Below are 19602 nucleotides of genomic sequence, written 5' to 3'. Positions count from 1 at the left end.
CAGTCTTCATCCCCATTTTACAGATGAGGTAACTGAGGCACAGAGAAGTTAAGCGACTTGCCCAAAGTCACACAGATGGCAAGTGGCCGATCCAGGATAAGAAGCCACGACCTCTGGCTCCCAAGCCCAGGCTCTTTCCACTAAGCCACACTGCTTCTGTCTGGCTACGTGACAGAGTCGCGGCTCCAGGTACAGAGAAAGAGGAGAGAAGCCTGCCCTCTTCACGATACCTCTGACCAGCCTGTTTTCAGATCTTGGGGAGAGGGCACTGGATCTGATAGCGAGCGGTAGCCGGGACAAATGATTGTTTTTGGCCAAAATTATATGATTTCTAGGGGGGGAATTAAATGCCTCCCCTGTCCCTCCCACACTGTGCTGTAAGTGACCTGGATGCTTGTTAAAGGAGAGTCGGCCTTCTCGTTGCCTGGGGCCCTCTTAGAACCCGGGGAAGATTTACAATAATCAAACAAAAACAGACAGAGTAGCGTGAAGAAATGTCTCCCCTGTCGGCTCTGCCCGCCAACCTAATTAGGGTCACCGGGGCAGAAAAGAGCATCCTCCCCCCCCCCCCCCTTACTACCCCCTTCACCTCCTTAGTTTCCCCTAGGCCGAACAAGTGTCAGCCTCTACAAGATTCCTGCTCAAATGGGTCTCTTGTTCTGGGGGAGGAAGGAGCAGGAGCACCTAATTTTTAAATTGGTACTGTTCGCGGGCTCCGTTTCGGCCGCGGAGGTCATCCTGTAGCCTGCTGCCTGGGGGTGCTGCCCAAGAGAGGTTACAAATGTGTCGATGTCTGAGCCGAGCGGTCCCGGGACCGTATAGGATTCAGTAGAAGAACGGTTTTGATCAACAGCGTCCCGCCACTCAAGGGTAGACACGAAGGGACGCCAAGCGGAATCCTCATTTTCTCTGTCGCTTTCCTGGGCACGTACTCTAGGGGAGGGTACATGGCTACCGTTCTCTGCCTATCCGCTGGCGGCAGAGTGTGGGTTTCGAAGGATGGTTATGGGTGATGGAGGTAAGGGGGAGGGGGAGATGAGAAGGACGTGGGGGGAAGAGGAGAGAGAAAGAGAAGAGGTGGAGTTTCTTTCCATTCCTCTTGTGGTCAGTAAAACATCAGGCCGTTGCCTTTTCGGGAATGTCAAATGAACATGCTAGAGGAAAAGCCCGGGACGGCAGGGGGACAGTGTTTTAGAGGTGGTTTCAGCCCTGTCTGCTCCCTGGAAACAAGCTTTTTGGAATTCGACTTGTCCGATTTGCTCCGTCATCCAGGTAACGTCGGAGCATCTTTGTTTTCCTCTCTGGGGTGGCACGGACATGTAGAAGGGAAGAAAAATAGCTTCTGGGAAAGGGGTCTTCCTTTAATACTGAGGTAAAACATTGAAAAGGAAAGGAGTATTTCTGTACCGCTCATTGTGATGTCTGCGGTGGTTTCCAGATTTCCTCCCCGCGCCCCCAACCGCCCTGGAAAAAAAATCTTAATGAAAACAAAGCGAGGTGGAGGGGAGACCCCCGGTTTGAAGATAGGGTCACAGGGTCCCGGTTGGAGAACAAAGGTTTCCACAGCCGGCGCGGCCAAGTTGCCTTTATGTGAAAGCGCAGGAAGCAGCCTCCTCCTTTTACCTTTTTAGAAATGAATGGCAAACATTCCCTCGTGCATCCTGGCCAGGGCTTTTGGCATTCGGATCCAGATTTAATAATCCGAAGTTTCCGGGTGGTTGTGGTGGAAAATTGTTTTCATCTGATGCCCAAGGGAATATCTCCGGGAGGGAGAGAGGGAGGGAGCCAGGGGAGGAGGGAGGGAGGGAAAGAGGGCTCGGAGGTTGGGGGCGTCACGAGGGTAGGAGGTGGAATGCACATTCCCCGATGGGGTTTTCTGCAGTCTTTCACCCTGGGTTTTTCTCATTAAAACCTGATTAAAATATCTGCCTCAGTGGAGGAGAAAATGAAGGCGTTCCGCACAGCACCGCCCGTAAAGTGTTAATCGGGATTATTTCATCCTTTGTTCTGTCGGCTGGGTTTCCCGATCCTGTCAGCTAGGTGACATGTACAAACACGAAGAAGCGTCCACACCGCCGTACCTTAGCCGGAGAGGTCCATTGTGTTGATTTGCAGACCTAGCTCAGGAGCACGGGAGGGAAGGGAATGTAGGTGAGGGACGGGAGGAGGCGGACAACCCGGACTGCCGAAGGAAGATTGCCCTGCAGGAAATTGCCTGCCAGAGAGTGGTCTTCTCGGCCAGGGGAGCTCCTCCTGTGACCCCTGATAAGGGCTGGGGGCGGAGAACTGATTTGCTTCAAGAAGATAGACCAGAAATATCTTGAGGCCCAGCGCGGGCTTCCGCCTGGTTTGATTTATCGCCATCATGTTGACACCAGTTACGAGGAGTCTCACTGTATCCGCTGCTCTTGACAAATGCTTCTTGGGCGTCTATTTTCCCAATGTGGTACTTGGACACCGTGACTGCCCGGTAGCGGACCTTTTTCCAGCCTCTCCGTGCCTGCACTTGCAGCCTTTCGAAGTGAATGATCTTTAATTGGTTTCCCCTCTCTCACTGGCACTTCCCTTTCATTTATCTTGAAATGAAATCAATTCCACGGGATGCTGTGTCTTGTTGCTGTGGAAATGAACACAATGTCACAAATTCAAATGTTATGACTTCAGCGCTCATCCAGTTTGAAAAAAAGGAGCTATTTTATTAAAGGAAAGGTCAGTGTCCTATTGAAAAGTACTTAAAAAAAATTAAACGTTCACAGTCAGTGGGGGATTTTCCATCAGGTCGACAAGGCCACGGAACCAGCCTGACGGATTTTATCACCGACGCTTCCCTATCGTTCTGAGCTGGGGATTGAGACTGGGAGCCCCATGTGGGACAGGGACTGGGTCCAACCCTATTTGTTCATATCCATCCCAGCGCTTAGTACAGTACCCCATACAGAGTAAGTGCTTAACAAATGCCACAATTATTATTATTATCCAGTTAGTGTCCCCCAAATTTCTACCACATCTCTTCACGGGGATGGAGTGTACATTATCCCACAGTCTCTTTCCAAAGTACTGCGGGGCCATTGCTCTGCCAACATACCCCCCTCTGCACACCACCTCCTCACCCATGTAAGCTCCTTGCAGGCAGGAGATGCATCTGCCAACTGCAGTGCAGTGCAGTCAGTCAGTTATATTTATTGAGCGCTTATTGTTGCAGAGCACTGTACTAAGCACTTGGGACAGTTCAGTGTAACAAACAAATTCCCTGCTCACACAAGCGCTCAGTATCATGCTCTGCACACAGTAAGCACTCAGTATGATTGCATGAATGAATAAATACCCTTGTTTGCTTGCTTGGATGAGATTGAAGGAATGAATGGCTTCTCGCCGGCCTTCGGGTAGTTAAAAAGATAGATTCTGCTATTGTCAGTGAACTTAGTAGCATTTTTTTCTTTTTACTCTTTATTCAACTGTATTCAGTCATATTTATTGAGCACTTACTAGGTGCAGAGCACTGTACTAAGGTCTTGGAAGAGTACAGTGCAACAATAAAGAGGCACATTCCCTGCCTACAGTGAGCTTACAGTCTTTATTTAGTTTGGGCAACCGACAAGACCATCACTTTTGTCTTGTTTTTCTTGGCCCAGTGAGGCTGGACTTTGGTTCTGAGATTCCTGGCTAGTTAATCCATTTCAGTCACACATTTAAAAAAAATCCCATCACCATCAAATCTAATGGCAACAGAATTGAAGCCCCTTTAAAATGGAAAGCAAAATGTTAGGGCCTTTTAAATTCGTGGACAGTTTAGAAATCAAGAGTATGAAATCTGAGATGGGTTGCAGGTTTACTTCGACCTCAAAGGCTCATTTTGAGTAGGTCTTTCGAATCTATTTTATTGTACCCTCTCAAGCGCTTAGTGCAGTGCTTGGCACATAGTATGCGCTCAATAAATACCACTGTTAGATTGAATCTGCCTGCTCCATATAGGCTCATCTTTTACTCTTGTAAGGTGCTGTTAGACTTTAAAAACAGCTAATTGTGGCCTCAGCGCTATTTTTAGATTGTAAGCTCGTTATGGGCAGAGAACACGTCTACTAATTCTGTTCTTTTGTATTCTCCCAAGTGCTTAGCACACTGCTCTGCACCTAGTAAGTGCTCAGTAAATACGATTGATTGATCAATGTAAACATCGCTCATTGTTGTATAAGACTGCCATCTGGGCCCAGATGATCAGCCTTGGAATTCAGAAGAATTTCATATTTGGACTGTTTAGGACTATATTTAATTCAGTCTTCAATCCTGTTTTGAGTACTTACTCTGTGCAGGAGCACTGCACTAGTGCTTGGGTGAGTCTCTACTCTCAAGTAACTTACAGTCTAGCGGGAGAGATCCTAAAATCAATTACAGACATGGGGAAGCAACCTGGTTTAAAGTGATGCAAGCTTAGTGCGGTATAGGGGGAATTGGTGGGGACAGAGGGGAAGGGGATAAGGGGGTGATTAAGTGCTCAGTGGGTGAGGACTCAGGTGCATAGGTGATGCATTTGTAGTGGGGGGAGAAGGTGGGGTGATGAGTATAAAATAATCTGGAGGAGTATTTAAATTCATCTTTAATTAAAGAACCCGGTAAATTTCTTTTGTATAATTAGTCACAAGGAAACACTTATCTCACAGACATCTGAGATGAGCCATGTCTTTGGACAGTGTGTGGCCAAAAATCCAGGTCTGTCATCAGAATCAAGTCTTCTGTTGTGATGGCTGAAGAATAGAGATGCTCTTGATAAAAAATAATAATAATAATTGTAAATGTCTTAGAAGCTTCGATGACTAAAATTTTGAAAGACAAAGCAAAGTGGAATTCTGAAAATGCAGTTCCTACTTCCTCTATAGTACAGAGAGCTTATTTTTTAATGAATTAGGTGTCAAGTATATCGGGTAGCGGGGACTTTTGGTAAACGTGAGTTGCTGGTCGTCTCTAATTTCTGGTAACCTCAATTCCAAACCCCCAAAACGCCTCCACCTTAGGTCTTTAGAACCCATTCACCCACAGTTAATCTGATTCCTCTTTCCTCCCTCTGCCACCTCCCCAAGACTCTCCTCTGGGCGCTAGCCTGGGAACCAAAGTGGAAGGGGATTGTGGACTGAGAAAGCGCGAAGCCCTCCATTGGCTCCAGAAGGTCTGCAGAGAGGGTGGTGTGGGAATCTCCTGGGTCACGTTACACCAGCAGCAAGCCAGATCTGGCAGCATCCCCACCCTCCCCCAGCGCTCTGCGGAACCACCTGATTACCTTGTATCCACCCCAGTGCTTAGAACAGTGCCTGACACATAGTAAGTGCTTAATAAATACCTATTTAAAAAACCTTCTTAGATTCAAACTGGGCCCAGGCAAGGTAGACCTGGACTCTCTCCGTATTAGAAGGAAGAACCTGGGTTCTAATCCCGGCTCTGCCACTTGGCTGTGAGACCTTGGGCAAGTCACTTCACTTCTCTGTGCCCCAGTTTCCTCATCTGTAAAATAGGGATTAAGACTGTGAGCTGCACATGGGACTGTGTCCTACCTGATTACTTTGTATCTACCACAGGGCTTAGTACAGTGCCTGGCTCATAGAGCTTAACAAATACCAGAAAAAAATCACCCTGGCTTTAGGAAGATGACCCATCAGGAAATGGCTGGAAATTCACTTCCAGGAGCCCCAGATAGGTGAAGCAGGAGGAGATTGTAGTCTACCAAACCCCACAGACCTGAGTTTCTGGTCATTTCCTGTTCCAGCCCGAGCACTTTCAGTTCAAAGTCTGAGCCAAGGTCACTGCCGGCTTCATCCTTGCAGGCTCGTCTACCGACCGGGATGAACCCCGGCGAGGTGGCCTTCCAAAGGGCTGGGGTCCCAGTTACCTCTCAGAATTGGCTTCCTGTTGAACTGTTCTCCCATCCAGGGGAAAACAACTTTGCGTCCTCAGTCCAGCACTAACAAGAAGAAGAGAGTTGGGAATTTGTTCAAGGCCTGCGGCCCAAGATGGTGTCTTCCGCTCGCTAGGGCAGCCCCAGCTCCACTGGAGAAACCAGTCTCCTGGTCTTCCTCTGTTTTTCCCCCTCCAGTCATCCAGACGGCCTTTGGAAAGAATGTTTGTCCTGGTGAAACACTTTGATCATTCTCACTGTCTCGCTCTGGCCCCTGTAGCATTTTGAATCAACTTGTCTTCTCACTTGGGGCCATCCTGCTGCAGTGCATGTTTACCGAATCATCCACCTCCATTGTTCTTACTCTCCTTACCGCCTAAGTAGTACCTAGTGGAAAGAACACAGGGACAGGAATCAGGAGACTTGGGTTCTAATAACAACTTTGCCACTGTGTGACCTTGGGCCAATCACTTAACTTCTCTGGGTGTCATTTTCTTCATCTGTTCAATCTGTTTTTCTCCACCCACTCCTCTCCCCCAGTTTGTTGACCCTATAGTTTCCAATCTGATTGTCTTGTATCTGCCCCAGAATTTTGCACTTTGATTGACACGTAATAAGCACTTTTTTTTGTCCTATATCTCTTAATTTTCAAGGGGCCAGGCACTGCCAAGTACCTGTGTGGGAGGGTTCTAGGGTTTTTTCTATGGTATTTGTTAAGCACTTACTCTGTGCCAGGCACAGTCCTAAGCTCTGGGGAAGATACAAGATAATCAGTTTGGACACAGTCCATATCCCACAAGGGGCTGTCAGGCTTAATTCCCATATTGCAAATGAGGGAACTGAGGCCCATGGAATCGAAATGACTTTTCCAAGGTCACACAGCAGACAGATGGCGGAGCTGGATTAGAATTCAGGTCCTCTGACTCCCAGGGCTGTGCTCTTTCCACTAGGCCATGCTGCTGGCTATTAGAGACTGGGTGGTGGGTGGGATGGGCTATTATCATTCCCAGCATTCCCTGCATGTTCTCCAGATTAGCCAGCTAGTGCCCGGGCATTTTTTGTGCCTCAAAAATGGGCATTCTCTAGGCTCAAGAAATACTCTCAGTGATGAGTAGAAAAAAATTAAAGTTATCGAGAAAAAGCCTACTGTTTCAGTGCAGCAAGGTTGCTGGCTCTCTGGCAACTCCTGCATGCTATGTGATGAGTTTCCAGCCAGTGAGCATTTGTCCTGGGTTTTCTTCTCTGCCCCCTCCTCACCCCTCAAGGAGGGACAGAGAAACTGAGGAAAGAGCTGGCCCTAGGGGCTCCAAACCGACTTCTGCTTATTCATTCATTGTCATGCTTGTTAAACGCTTACTTTGGGCAAAGCACTGTGCTAAACGCTTAGGAGAGTACAGTATTAATAATAGACACATACCCTGCCCACACGAACTTACAGTCTGTAGGGAGAGACAGATATCGTTACAAATAAATAAAGAGCGGGGTCTCCAGCCCTCTCTTTTGCCACCAATTCAATCACCGTGGTGTGTTGTCCCCCCTTCTCCTCCCCCACCCCGCCACTACTAGTGTTTTTGACAGTGCCCACAGGTCTCTCCTTTGGTAGTAATAATAATAATAATGGCATTTGTTAAGCACTTACTATGTTCTGAGCACCTTACTAAGAGCTGGGGTGGATGCAAGCAAATCAGGTTGGACACAGTCCCTGTCCCATGCGGCACTCTGTCGCGATCCCCATTTTGCAGATGAGGTAATTGAGGCCCAGAAAAGTGAAACGACTTGCCTAAGGACATACAGCAGACAAGTGGCGGAGTCGGGCTTAGAACCCACGACCTTCTGCCTCCACGCCTGGGCTCTATCCACTACACCATGCTGCTTCTCTGAAGCAGAGAGGTGTGACGCTTAAGAAAACAAGCAAAGAAATGTAGACCTCCGTTGTGGCCGGTCCCTCCGGACAGAGGCGGAGAGCATCGGGCCAAGGGTATTTTTCTTCGGTGAATTAAGCCAACATGTGTTGGGCTCTGGGCATTCTGGCAGTCTGGTATGAGGTTTTAAATAGCAGCAGCTCCCAGCCGGTCACACAGGAGTCCGGAGCTTGTTTTCAGGCACCTGATGGACTGCGAGACTGGTTATTTCCGTAATTCCGCGTACGTTTTTACGTATTGCGAAAGCTTCATCACTCCCTACACTTGATGGTCTTAAGGTGGTAGAGCGGGCTCGCTGCTTACCCACTACAGCCAAGAGCAAGATGGAGTTACAGTGAAATAGACTGGTTTGCTAGCCTGCAGGCTTTTTTAAAATGGTATTTCTTAAGTGCTTACTCTGTGCCAGGGACTGTTCTAAGCACTGAGTAGGTACAAGCTAATCAGGTTGGACACAGACCATGTCCCACATGGGGCTCAAAGTCATAACCCCATTTTACAGATGAGGGAACCTAGGCCCAGAGAAGTGAAGCGACTAATCAAGGTCACACAGCAGTCAGATGGTAGAGCATATGTACATATTTATTATTCTTTTTATTTTATTAATGTGTATATATCTATACATCTTTTTATTTATTTTGATGCTGTTGATTCCTGTCTACTTGTTTTGTTGTCTGTCTCCCCTTTTCTAGACTGTGAGCCTGTTGCTGGGTAGGGATTGTCTCTATCTGTTGCCGAACTGTACTTTCTCTGTATAAGCTCTTAGTACACTGCTCTGCACACAGTAAGGACTCAATAGATACGAATGAATGAATGAATGACAAACCACCACTCTCTCCATCTTCATCGCCTTATTAAAATCACATCTCCTCCAAGTGGCCTTCCCTGACTAAGCCCTCATTTCCCCTACTTCCTCTCCCTTCTCTATCACTGAAGAACTATGATCCCTAACCTTTGAGCACATGATATTCACCCCAACCCAACCCAGCCCTTACACTTCTCTCCTGTAATGCTAACCTTTTCATTGTACCTCAATCTCATCTATCTCGCTGCCGACCTCTCGTCCGTGTCCTGCCTCTGGCCTGGAATGCCTTCCCTCTTCATACCCGACAGATAATTACTCTCCCCCCTTTCAAAGGCTTATTGAAGGCACACCTCTTCCAAGAGGCCTTCCTTGACTAAACCCTCCTTTCCTTTTCTCCCATTCCCTTCCGTGCTGCTCTGACTTGCTCCTTTTATTCAGCCCCCCTCCCAGCCCCACAGGACTATGAACGTATTTGTATTTTAATTTATTTATGTCAATGACCGTCTCCCCCTCTAGACTATAACCTCATTGTGGGAAGGGAATGTGTCTTTTATATTGCACCCTCCCACTCTTAGTACAATCCTCTGCGCTCAGTAAGCTATCAGTAAATGCGAAGGATTCACCGACCCTCAGCACTTATGTGCACATCAGTAATTAATTTCAATATCTATTTCCCTCTCTAAACTATAAGCTTCTTATGGGCAAGAAGCGCATCTGCCAACTCTGTTGTATCGTACTCTCCCAAGAGCTTAGTTTGTTGTTCTGCACACAGTAAGCCCTCCGTAAATATCACTGATTGCCTGAGTGGTTTGGCAAACTGCAGTTGTTATAGTCAGACAAAATGACTGGTTTCCAGGCGCTTGTTAGTGGGAATAACAGGAACCGATGGTTAATTGCTCAAGATTTCTGGGAGATGTATTGGCCCAAATAAAATTGGTAGCCATCAGCTGTTCTGTCTGCTTCAGGTTCTTAATTTGAATTCTGCTTGGCCGCGGCCAGGTGCAGCTTGGGCCCTCCTAACACGGTGGAAGGAAGAATTTCTAACAAGTCAGTCTTATGTTGTAATTATTGGCAGGAAAAGTAAACATTCATTTCCACAGTAATTAGGTGCAGTTTAGGAAAGTGGGTTAATTTGGTTGGCCCCACCCTAGCTTCTTGAAAAAAACGCTGATGACTTTCATATAGAACCTCTGTGGTAAGGCAACTTTATGTACCCATTTCATTATTCATGATGTTGAGAACAGAAACACAGCTAAATACCACAGTTGGGTTGGAGGTATTTCTCGAGCTTTGCCTTGAAAGGTGATCAGGGTACTGGGAGGAGTAATAATAATAGCAATTGTGGTTTTCGTTAAGCACTTAGTATGTGCCAAGCACTGTCTCGTCAGTGGTATTTACTGAATGGTTACTGTTTGCAGAGTACTGTACCAAGCGCTGGGGTCGATAGAAAATATTCAGGCCCCACGAGGGCTTTCAGTCTAAATAGGAGGGAGAACGGGTATTGAATCCCCATTTTGCAGATGAAGGACCCAAGGCACAGAGAAGGTAAGTGACTTGCCCGAGGTCACACATCAGACAAGTGGCAAAGCCTGAAGCACAGACGGCACAGAGAAAACAAATGGAAAAAAGATTTACGTTAGCATTTGCCCTCATTATTTGATCGGCGCCACCACGACCTTAGGTTCCCCGTCCTGTTGTGTAATTTGGGGATACATATTCTGTTTGGGAATTCTCTTTAGGACCGGTTGTCTTTACCCTAAAAGCGAAGGGCCTTGCACAACGGCGGTTGTATTCCTCCTCTGGACTGTAAGGCACCGTGAGCAGGGAGCCTGTCTACCAACTCTGTCGTATTGTACTCTCCCAAGCGCTTAGTACAAGCTCTGCATGTAGTAAGCGCTCAAATACCCTTGCGGTCACTTGGGGACCCCATTGCCCTTACTGAGAGACTGGAGTGAAAATTAGGGTGGAAAATAATTGGGTGCCGGTCTGATTTTTGGGTCTGTCCTTTAGGGACCTTCACTTTCTCTCTTGGAGTTGGCTAGCAATCAGTCAGTGGTACTCTATTGCGTTTTCCAAGGTGCTCACTACAGTGCTCTGCACAGAGTCAGTGCTCAGTAAATGCTGTTGATTGAGTAGTATTAATTGAGCGCTTACTGGGTTCAATGAGGCCACACTCGTGACTCGTGAGTCAGACCGACGGCTGGCCAGAGGTGGCCCATTACTGCTGTTTGAATGCCTCAGTTCAGGTCGGGGCAAAGAACGTGGACCTGAGAGTCGGAAGGACCTGGGTTCTAATTCCGGCTCTGCCACTTGTCTGCTCCGTGACCTTGAGCAAGTCATTTCACTTCTCTGTGACTCAGCCTCTTCATCTGTAAAATGGGTATTAAAACTTTAAACCCTGTGTAGGACTTTGACTATGTCCCCTTAGTGGAAAGAGCACAGGCTTGGGAGTCAGAGGTTGTGGGTTCTAATCCTGGCTTTGCCACTTATTAGCTGTGTGACTTTGGGCAAGTCACTTCACTTCTCTGTGCCCCAGTTACCTCATCTGTAAAGTGAGGATTAAGACTGTGAGCCTGATGTGAGACAGGGACTGGCCAACCTGATTATCTTTTATCTACCCCAGTGCTTAGTACAGTGCATGGCTCATAGTAAGCACTTAACAGATTCCATTATTATTATTAACCCAGTTACCTTATATCTACCCCAGGACTTAGAACAGTGCCTGGCACATAGTAAACACTTAAATACCACAGTAATTATTACTTTTGTTGTTATCATTATGATTAAGTGCACCTGGGCCATTCCGGCGTGCCTGATGGGAATCCAGACGACGTTGGGCTGTCAGCTGAAACATCACTGACTGCCTTTGGGTCTCTGCCTTGAGGAAGCGAGACAGAGAACACAGAGCAGCTCTCTTCCGGAATTCTCTTCCCCTCTCAGTTTGTTCCTGTTTATCCTCGTGTCCTAGCAGGTCATCGTAAGCAAACACAGACTTCTGGGCCGGGCAGAGCTTCAGTCCTGGAGCTGGGGGGCTCTTGAAGGTCGGACCGAGCCGCCAGCAGAAGGAAGCCCGCATTCGGTCCTGCTAATGGGTGGCTGTAAAACACTCTTCCCCCACCCCCGACTCCCCTCCCTCCCTCCGTAACCTCCGGTGCCGAGAATTTCTTCGGGAACTACAAAATTCTGGCGGGGGTCCTCCCCGCTCCGGTGGCCAGAACAGGACAAAGAGCACATTGAGAGGAGCTGCTGGGGGAAGCCCTCCTTCCCTTTGCCTTGTAAAGGCCGATCTGGATCCACGCAAAGCTCTGACATCAGCGCTTGGAAAAATCCAAGCACTCGGGGCCCAGAACAGGAGCGCTCATCCGGGCAGGGATGTAATGGGCAGAACCCGAGCTGTAAATTTACCCCCACCATTTCCTCTGCCCAACCCCCTCAGCCATATTGTGTAGAGAGAGAGAGTCCGTCGGAGCCCCTGTCCAGAAAAAGGAGAATGAAGACGGCAATTTAATCGGCACTTCCCGACCTTAAGCCGACCCCTCTTCCCTCCCCGTCGCTTCCCCGCGTTGATGGGGTGACGGACTTCTTAGCTGCTCCCCCCACTTTCTCGCGAACCTACCTGCTACATAACACTCCTAGAAAGTAATACGTACTATCTCAGCACAGTGTATTGTATTTTAGATACCTGGAGGAAATGAGATTTCTGAAATCCCTGTATTTGTCTTTTGCATCCTCTCATTTTTTTCTGGATCTTTGGGGTAGAGCTGCAAGAGGTCCAGATGCCACTGCAAGCTTTTTTTAGAATGGCAGCTTGCAAAAATTTATAACAGTTTGATCACCCTATACCCATTGATCGGATTGTAGATGCCGAGCACCAAGTGAAAAAAGCTTTCGGCGACTTAAAAGTTTGACCAGATCACTTCCCGTTACCTGTTTCTGGTAGCAGGGAGGATTGTGTTGCTAGTCTCATCCATAGTGGACAGGACAGACTACATTTTCCCAGATATAAGCCTACTTTTTTTTAATCTATGGCATTCATTAAGCTCATACTGTGTACCAGGCACTGTACTAAGCACTGGGATATATGCAAGCTGATCATATTGGACACAGTCTATGTCTTACATGGGGCTCACGGTCTTCCAGTTCAGCTTTTGATGGAGAGGGTTGAGAAGCAGTGTGGCCTAGTGTTTAGAGCGTCAGCCTGGAAGTCAGAAGGACCTGGGTTCTGATTCCAGTTCCGCCAATTGTTTGCTGTGTGATGTTGTGCAGATCACTAGAAGCAGCGTGGCTTAGGGGAAGGAGCACGGGCTTGGGAGTCAGAGGCCATGGGTTCTAATCCCGGCTCCACCACTTATCAGCCGTATTTTGGGCAAATCACTTAACTTCTCTGAGCCTCAGTTACCTCATCTGTAAAATGGGGATTAAGACTGTGAGCTCCACGTGGGACAACCTGATAACCTTGTATCTACCCCAGCGCTTTAGAATAGTAAGCGCTTAACAAATCCCGTCATTATTATTATTTCTACTTAACTTCCTGTGCCTCAGTTTCCTCCTCTTTAAAATGGGGATTATGACAGTGAGCCCCATGTGGGACATGAACCATGTTTAACGTGATTAACTTGTATCTACTCCAGTGCTTGTTACAGAGCCTGGCACGTAGTAAGTGAATAAAAAGACCATTAAAAAAAAGTTTCGTAAGAATTGTTTTTGTTAAGCACTTACTGTGTGCCAGGCACTGTACTAAGCGCTGGAATGGATACAAGCAACTTGAGTTGGACACAGTCCCTTTCCCACAAGGGGCTGACAGTCTTAATCTCCATTTTACAGATGAGGTAACTGAGGCACAGAGCAGTGAAGTGACTTGCCCAAGGTCACACCACAGACATGTGGTTAGAACCCAGGTCCTTCTGACTCCCAGGTCTGTGAGGTATCCACTAGGCCACGCCATTTCATGGTGGAAGGGATATACCCTGCTTGGATCACATGGGGTCATTTTTTTCTGTGCATGTACAGGACTGGCAGGAACCGCGTTTGTACTTTTCTAAGTCTTTACAATCCTGACCTGTATTTCTGAGCAAATTCTTGTCTAGTTGTGTGATAGAGGGCACCCTGCAGTTCTGCTCCTTTGAATTCAAGGAAGGAGTGCATACCAAGCCCAGCACTCTCACAGGTGAGAGTCAAGACCTGTACTCATGTTTTGAGAGCCAGGGTGTGCCACCCCCTCCACCCCTTCCTAGGGTTTCTCCAAAATTTGACTCCCGAGCCTCCTAAAATCACACCTCCTCTAAGAAGCCTTCCCCGAGTAAGCCCTCATTTCCCCGTCCACCCTCCCCTCGCTGTTAACTGTGCGCTTGGCTAGGTACGTCTTGAGTACTTTGTAGACTCACCTTAGCCCCCGTAAGACTTGAGTCTACATCTTTATGCTCGCCTGTGTCCCCTATATTTAATTTATTGAAATGTCTGCCTCCCCCGGTAGACCGTAAGCTCCTCATGGGCTGGGATTGCGCCTACCAACTCTGTTATATTGTTACTTCTTCAGTGCTCTCTCTCCACCCAGCGCTCAATAACAACTGTTGATTGATTGATTTAGGGAAGACTCCTTTCTTGCCGACTGTCTTTACCTTGCCACCAAAGGCTGAATTTGGGGTAAATGGACCCATAGTCCATTTTGTACCATACCATATTAACCATATTAGTCATAATTGACTCTAACTCTTGCTGAATTGTACATTCCAAGCACTTAGTACAGTGCTCTGCACATAGTAAGCGCTCAATAAATACTTTTGAGTGAATAATTGTGGTATTTGTTAAGCACTTCTTTGTGCCAGGCACTTTTCTAAGTGCTGGGGTATACACCCAAGACATAGTCCCTGTCCCACATGGGGCTCACAGTCTTAATTCCCATTTTACAGATGAGGTAACTGAGGCACAGAAAAGTGACTTGCCCAAGGTCACATAGCAGATAAGTGGCGGAGCCAAGATTAGAACCCAGGTCCTTCTGACTCCGAGGCCCTGCTCTATCCCCTAGGCCACGCCGCTTCTCTCTAGTTTGAGCCCTTGCTTCTGTTTGACCAGTTCCACAAGCGGAAATCAGTCAGTCTGTCGTCTTCATTGAACCCTTACAATCCTCTTCTAATAGTAATAATAATGGTGTTTGTTAAGCACTTACCATGTGCTAAGCACAGTTCTAGCACTGGGATAGATCCAAGGTTATCAGGTTGTCCCACTTGGGGTAAACAGTCTTGATCCCCGTTTTACGGATGAGGTAACTGAGGCCCAGAGAAGTTAAGTGACTGGCCCAAAGTCACACAGCTGACAAGGGACGAAGTGGGGATTAGAACCCACAGCCTCTGACTCCCAAGCCCGGGCTCTTTCCACTAAGCCACGCTGCTTCCCAAGCGCTCAGTACGGGGTTTTGCACAGAGGAAGCATTCAATATATACTATTGATTGATGTCATTATCAGAGAAATGGAAAATTCTGGTAGTTGATAAGCTCGTCGTGGGCAAGGAGCGTGTCTGCCAACTCTGTTGCACTGTACTCTCTCAAGCACTTCAGTGCTCTAAGACACAATAAGTGCTCAAATACTGTGGATGATGGTGAAGATGATGCTGTCTGTCTCCCCCGATTAGACTGTAAGCCCCTCAGTGGGCAGGGATTGTCTCTATCTTTTGCCGAATTGTACATTCCAAGCACTTAGTACAGTGCTGTGCACATAGTAAGCGCTCAATAAATACTATTGAATGGATGAATGATGATGGATTAGCTGGATGGCCTGGGCCGTAGTCTGAAGTGTAGCTTCCCTTCCAAGTCAACGTGCAGCTCTGCATTTTGAATCCAAATCGTCTCACGTTCAACTGAGAGCATGGTGTGTTCAGTGTGTGTGACCGAGTGGCCCCTCTGCAGAACGGAATCGTACCTTCCAAGCACTTAGTACAGTTCTGTGCATACAGTAAGCGCTCAATAAATACTGTTGAATGAATGGATGTCACTTAAAGTGATAATAATGATGGCATTTGTTAAGCGCTTACTACGTGCCAAGCACTGGGGTGGATACAAGATAATCAGGTTGTCCCATGTGGGGCTCAGTCTTAAACCCAGTTTTACAGATGAGGTAACTGAGGCACTGAGAAGTTTAGTGACTGGCCCAAAGTCACACAGCTGATAAGTGGTGGAGCGGGGATTAGAACCCACGACCTCTGACTCCAAACCGCACTGCTTCATCTGCTTTCTCCCTAGGGGCAACTCTTAGCCATTTGGCAAATTGTGCAAAGAACCTTTAGCAAGATTTGGAGGACTCCTTGAACTCATACTAGTCACATATTTTATTGCAGCCTTATTCACATTTTTTTAAAGCATTTAGATGGTGCAAAGCACTGTTCTAAGAGCTGGGGTCAATTGTGTGATCTACTGGCAACTCACCACACCCTTCTGGGTAAATAGTCTTTTTGGGAGATGCAACCACACCCTTCCCGTCATTCTAATAACAGTGAAGCTTGTTGCTACCTTGTCTTCTGAGAGAGGGAGGGAAGAAAGAGAGTTTTGTGTGTCTGTGTTGGTTTGGAGGCCTAGGAAGGGACACTTCACTCTTCTGTCAGGTAGGAGAAGGGAGATTCCTGGTTTGGGGTCTCTCTCCCCGTACCCCGATACCTTTTTCCCAGCGCTTAGAACAGTGCTCGGCACATAGTAAGCGCTTAACAAATACCAACATTATTATTCTTTGTGAATCCCAGAACTTCAGAGAAGCAGTGGGGCCTAGTGGATAGAGCCCGGGCCTGAGAATCAGAAGGACCTGGATTCTAATGTTGGTTCTGCCACTTGTCTGCTCTGTGGCCTTTGGCAAGTCATCTCGCTTCTCTGTGCCTCAGTTCCCTCATCTGTAAAATGGGGATTAAGACTGTGAGCCCTAGGTGGGACAAGGCCCGTGACCAACCCAATTACCTCGTATTTACCGCAATTCCTGGCGCATGGTAAATGCTTAACAAATACCATAATTATTATTATTATTCAGTGGCACGAGGCTATCTGAGACTAACAGATGTTCCATTAAAAAAAAGTGCAGATTTAAAAGCGCCATTGCCATGTTCATCGTAAAGAGACAGAAGTAGAGAAAGATGAAACAGGAAGATCAGCAATTCGTTCTCCATCGTTCCCTAAAAAATGCTGTCTTTGTTCCTCAAACTCTTGACAGGCTAGAAAATAACGTGGCCTAGCATTTTTTATTAGATTTGGTTGTACCAAAGATCGTTTTGTCAAATTCTTAATGGTAAAATGCACAGCTGATATTTGAAGTTGTAGGGTCAAATCGGTCCGGAACCCAACTGCTTAGTACCCCTGAGGAACCGAAGAGATAAAGGAGTTGGAACACCATGCCTTTTGGTCTTTGGCCAGGGAAAGTGTCTACCAACTTTGCTGTGTCGTATGCTCCCAATCAGTGCTGTGGACACAGTAAGTGGTGAATATATAATAATAATAATAATGTTGGTATTTGTTAAGCGCTTACTATGTGCCGAGCAGTGTTCTAAGCGCTGGAGTAGACACAGGGGAATCAGGATGTCCCACGTGGGGCTCACAGTCTTAATCCCCATTTTACAGATGAGGTAACTGAGGAACAGAGAAGTTAAGTGACTTGCCCACAGTCACACAGCTGACAAGTGGCCGAGCTGGGATTCGAACTCATGACCTCTGACTCCAAAGCCCGTGCTCTTTCCACTGAGCCACACTGATTGATGAATTGGTCTGGGGAGAAGAATGGTCTAGAAATGATAATGGTACAACAGGGGTAAGTGAGATTTTCATCAAGGCCTTCAGAAGTGCTATTAACAGTGTAATGTAGCTAAGGTCAGGAATATCATCTGCCAGGAATTTGCTAAGGAATCTCCAGTAATGAAGCACAGTTTTCCCTCCATTTAATTTAGGTATTTGGTTGCTTCCACAAAGGCCCCAGTAGAAATTGTAGAAAAACAGTTTTGAGGGAGGATAATTCATAATTTAATCCCTTGGATCTAATCTAGGAAATGAGACCTGAGTTTCTCTCTTTTGTAAACTCATCTCTAAACTGTAAGCTCATTATGTCTTGGAATGTGTCTGCTAATTCTGTTATATAGTACATCGCCAAGCGCTCAGTACCGTGTTCTAACTATAGTAAGTGTTCAGTAAATACCATTGATTGATTTTGAATTCTAGTCCTTTGTCAAAACCAGCCATGGGTCAAAAATACTTTTTTTAATGGTAAAATGTATTAAGTGCTTTCTATATGTCAAGCACTATTTTAAACACTGGCGTAGAAACAAGTCAATCAGGTCAGGCACAATCCCTCTCCCATGTGGGGCTCACAGTCTTAGGAGGGAGAACAAGATCCGAACCCCCATTTTTACAGTTGAGGAAACTGAGGCACAGAGAAGTGCAGTGACTCACCCAGTTTCACACTGAAAGCAAATGGCAAAACTTGGATTGGAATCCAGGTCCTATGACTCCCTGGCCGGGGCACTTTCCACTAGGCCACGCTGCTTTCCACATATTCAGCATATTCAGGGAAGCATTTAGGGAAGCCCAACAGAGAAGGTTTTATCATTATTATTATCATTATTATTATTATTATGTTGGTATTTAAGTGCTTACTATATGCAGAGCACTGTTCCAAGCGCTGGGGTAGATACAGGGTCATCAGGTTGTGCCACGTGTGGCTCACAGTCCTCATCCCCATTTTACAGATGAGGTAACTGAGGCACAGAGAAGTTAAGCGACTTACCCACAGTCACACAGCTGACAAGTGGCAGAGTAGGGATTCGAACCCATGACCTCTGACTCCCAAGCCCGGGCTCTTTCCACTGAGCCAAGTTTGAGTGATCCCACCTTTACGAGAGGGCCACATAAGCGCTCTCCCTCTCCCTGATCCTTGTCCTCGCAAAGATTTGTCCTGTGTGACTGGATCCTCTCACACCGCTGCCAGCGGTCTCAAGCTAATAACCCCATGAACAATTCTCCCATGAGTCATTCTGTCAGCTGTGACTGCTGGCCTTGTACTCCTACTAAAATAACAGGGATGTTTTTCACTCCAGCTCAGCTCTACCCGCCCGAGTGCATTGTTTCTGCCCGGGAATACGTTCAACCCAACGAAGACCGCTTCGCTAGTTTCCGAGTACGACTCGCCCACCCATCCCTGTTCCTTTTCTCCCCCCCCGTGGACTGTAAGCTCATTGTAGGCAGGGATCATGTCTCTCATATTGTTTGTATTCTCCGAAGTGGCTTAGTCGGTTGTATTTATCGAGTGCTTACCGTTTGCCGAGCGCTGTATTAAGCTCTTGAGAGAGTACAAATAGCAGTATAACAGACACATTCTCTGCCCGCAACGAGTTTACAGCCTAGAGATGAGCTTAGGACAGTAAGTGTTCCATAAATACAACCGAGTTGATTGATTTTTCTATTTGGTTGTGTGGCTCTGCTGGGCAAACCTGGCCTTTGGTCTGGTGGAAGGAGCCTGGGAGTCGGAGCATGTGGACTCTAATCCTGGCTATGCCACGTGTCTGCCGTGTGACCTTTAGCAAGCCACTTCACTTCTCGGAGCCTCTGTCACCTCATCTGTAAAATAATAATTATGGTATTTAAGCGCTTCCCATGTGCCAGGCACTGTTCTAAGTGCTGGGGTGGATACACACAAATGGGGGCGGACAACAGTCCCTGTCTCTCGTTGGGTTTACGTTCTCAATCCCCGTTTTAAAGATGAGCTAACTGAGGCCCAGAAAAGTCAGGTGACTTGCCCAAGTCACTCACAGCAGATAAGTGGCAGAGCCGGGATTAGGACCCATGACCTTCTGACTCCCAGGCCCGGGCTCCGTCCACTACACCCCGCTCCTTCTTAAATGGGGTTTAAGACTGTAGACTGTGAGCCCGTTGTGGGCAGGGATTGTCTCTCTCTATTGCTGTATGGTATTTTCCAAACACTCAGTACAGTGCTCTGCACACAGAAAGCGCTCAATAAATACCATTGAATGAATG

General features: G+C 47.1%; 1 protein-coding gene and 1 long non-coding RNA gene across 8 annotated transcripts in view; one reads left to right on the top strand and one right to left on the bottom strand.

Moving 5' to 3' along the window:
• Positions 1 to 19602, top strand: part of ARHGEF12 (Rho guanine nucleotide exchange factor 12) — a 138647-nt gene that overhangs the window by 36674 nt on the left and 82371 nt on the right. The window lies entirely within an intron of this gene.
• Positions 1341 to 12756, bottom strand: LOC103170356. 4 transcript variants are annotated; one of them, XR_003762955.2, is made up of 4 exons: positions 12728 to 12756; positions 5728 to 6271; positions 4657 to 4760; positions 1341 to 2617 (listed from the first exon to the last, which is right to left on the bottom strand). It is a non-coding gene; the product is annotated as an uncharacterized LOC103170356 (long non-coding RNA). The 4 variants fall into 4 exon arrangements; XR_003762953.2 differs by lacking the exon at positions 12728 to 12756 and adding an exon at positions 11402 to 11663; XR_003762956.2 differs by lacking the exon at positions 12728 to 12756 and adding an exon at positions 11402 to 11663 and having other exon boundaries at positions 4661 to 4760.

This window comes from Ornithorhynchus anatinus, chromosome 11 (genome assembly GCF_004115215.2).
Source record: "Ornithorhynchus anatinus isolate Pmale09 chromosome 11, mOrnAna1.pri.v4, whole genome shotgun sequence".
NCBI classification, from domain to species: Eukaryota; Metazoa; Chordata; class Mammalia; order Monotremata; family Ornithorhynchidae; genus Ornithorhynchus; species Ornithorhynchus anatinus.
This window is presented reverse-complemented; position numbering and strand designations above follow the sequence as displayed.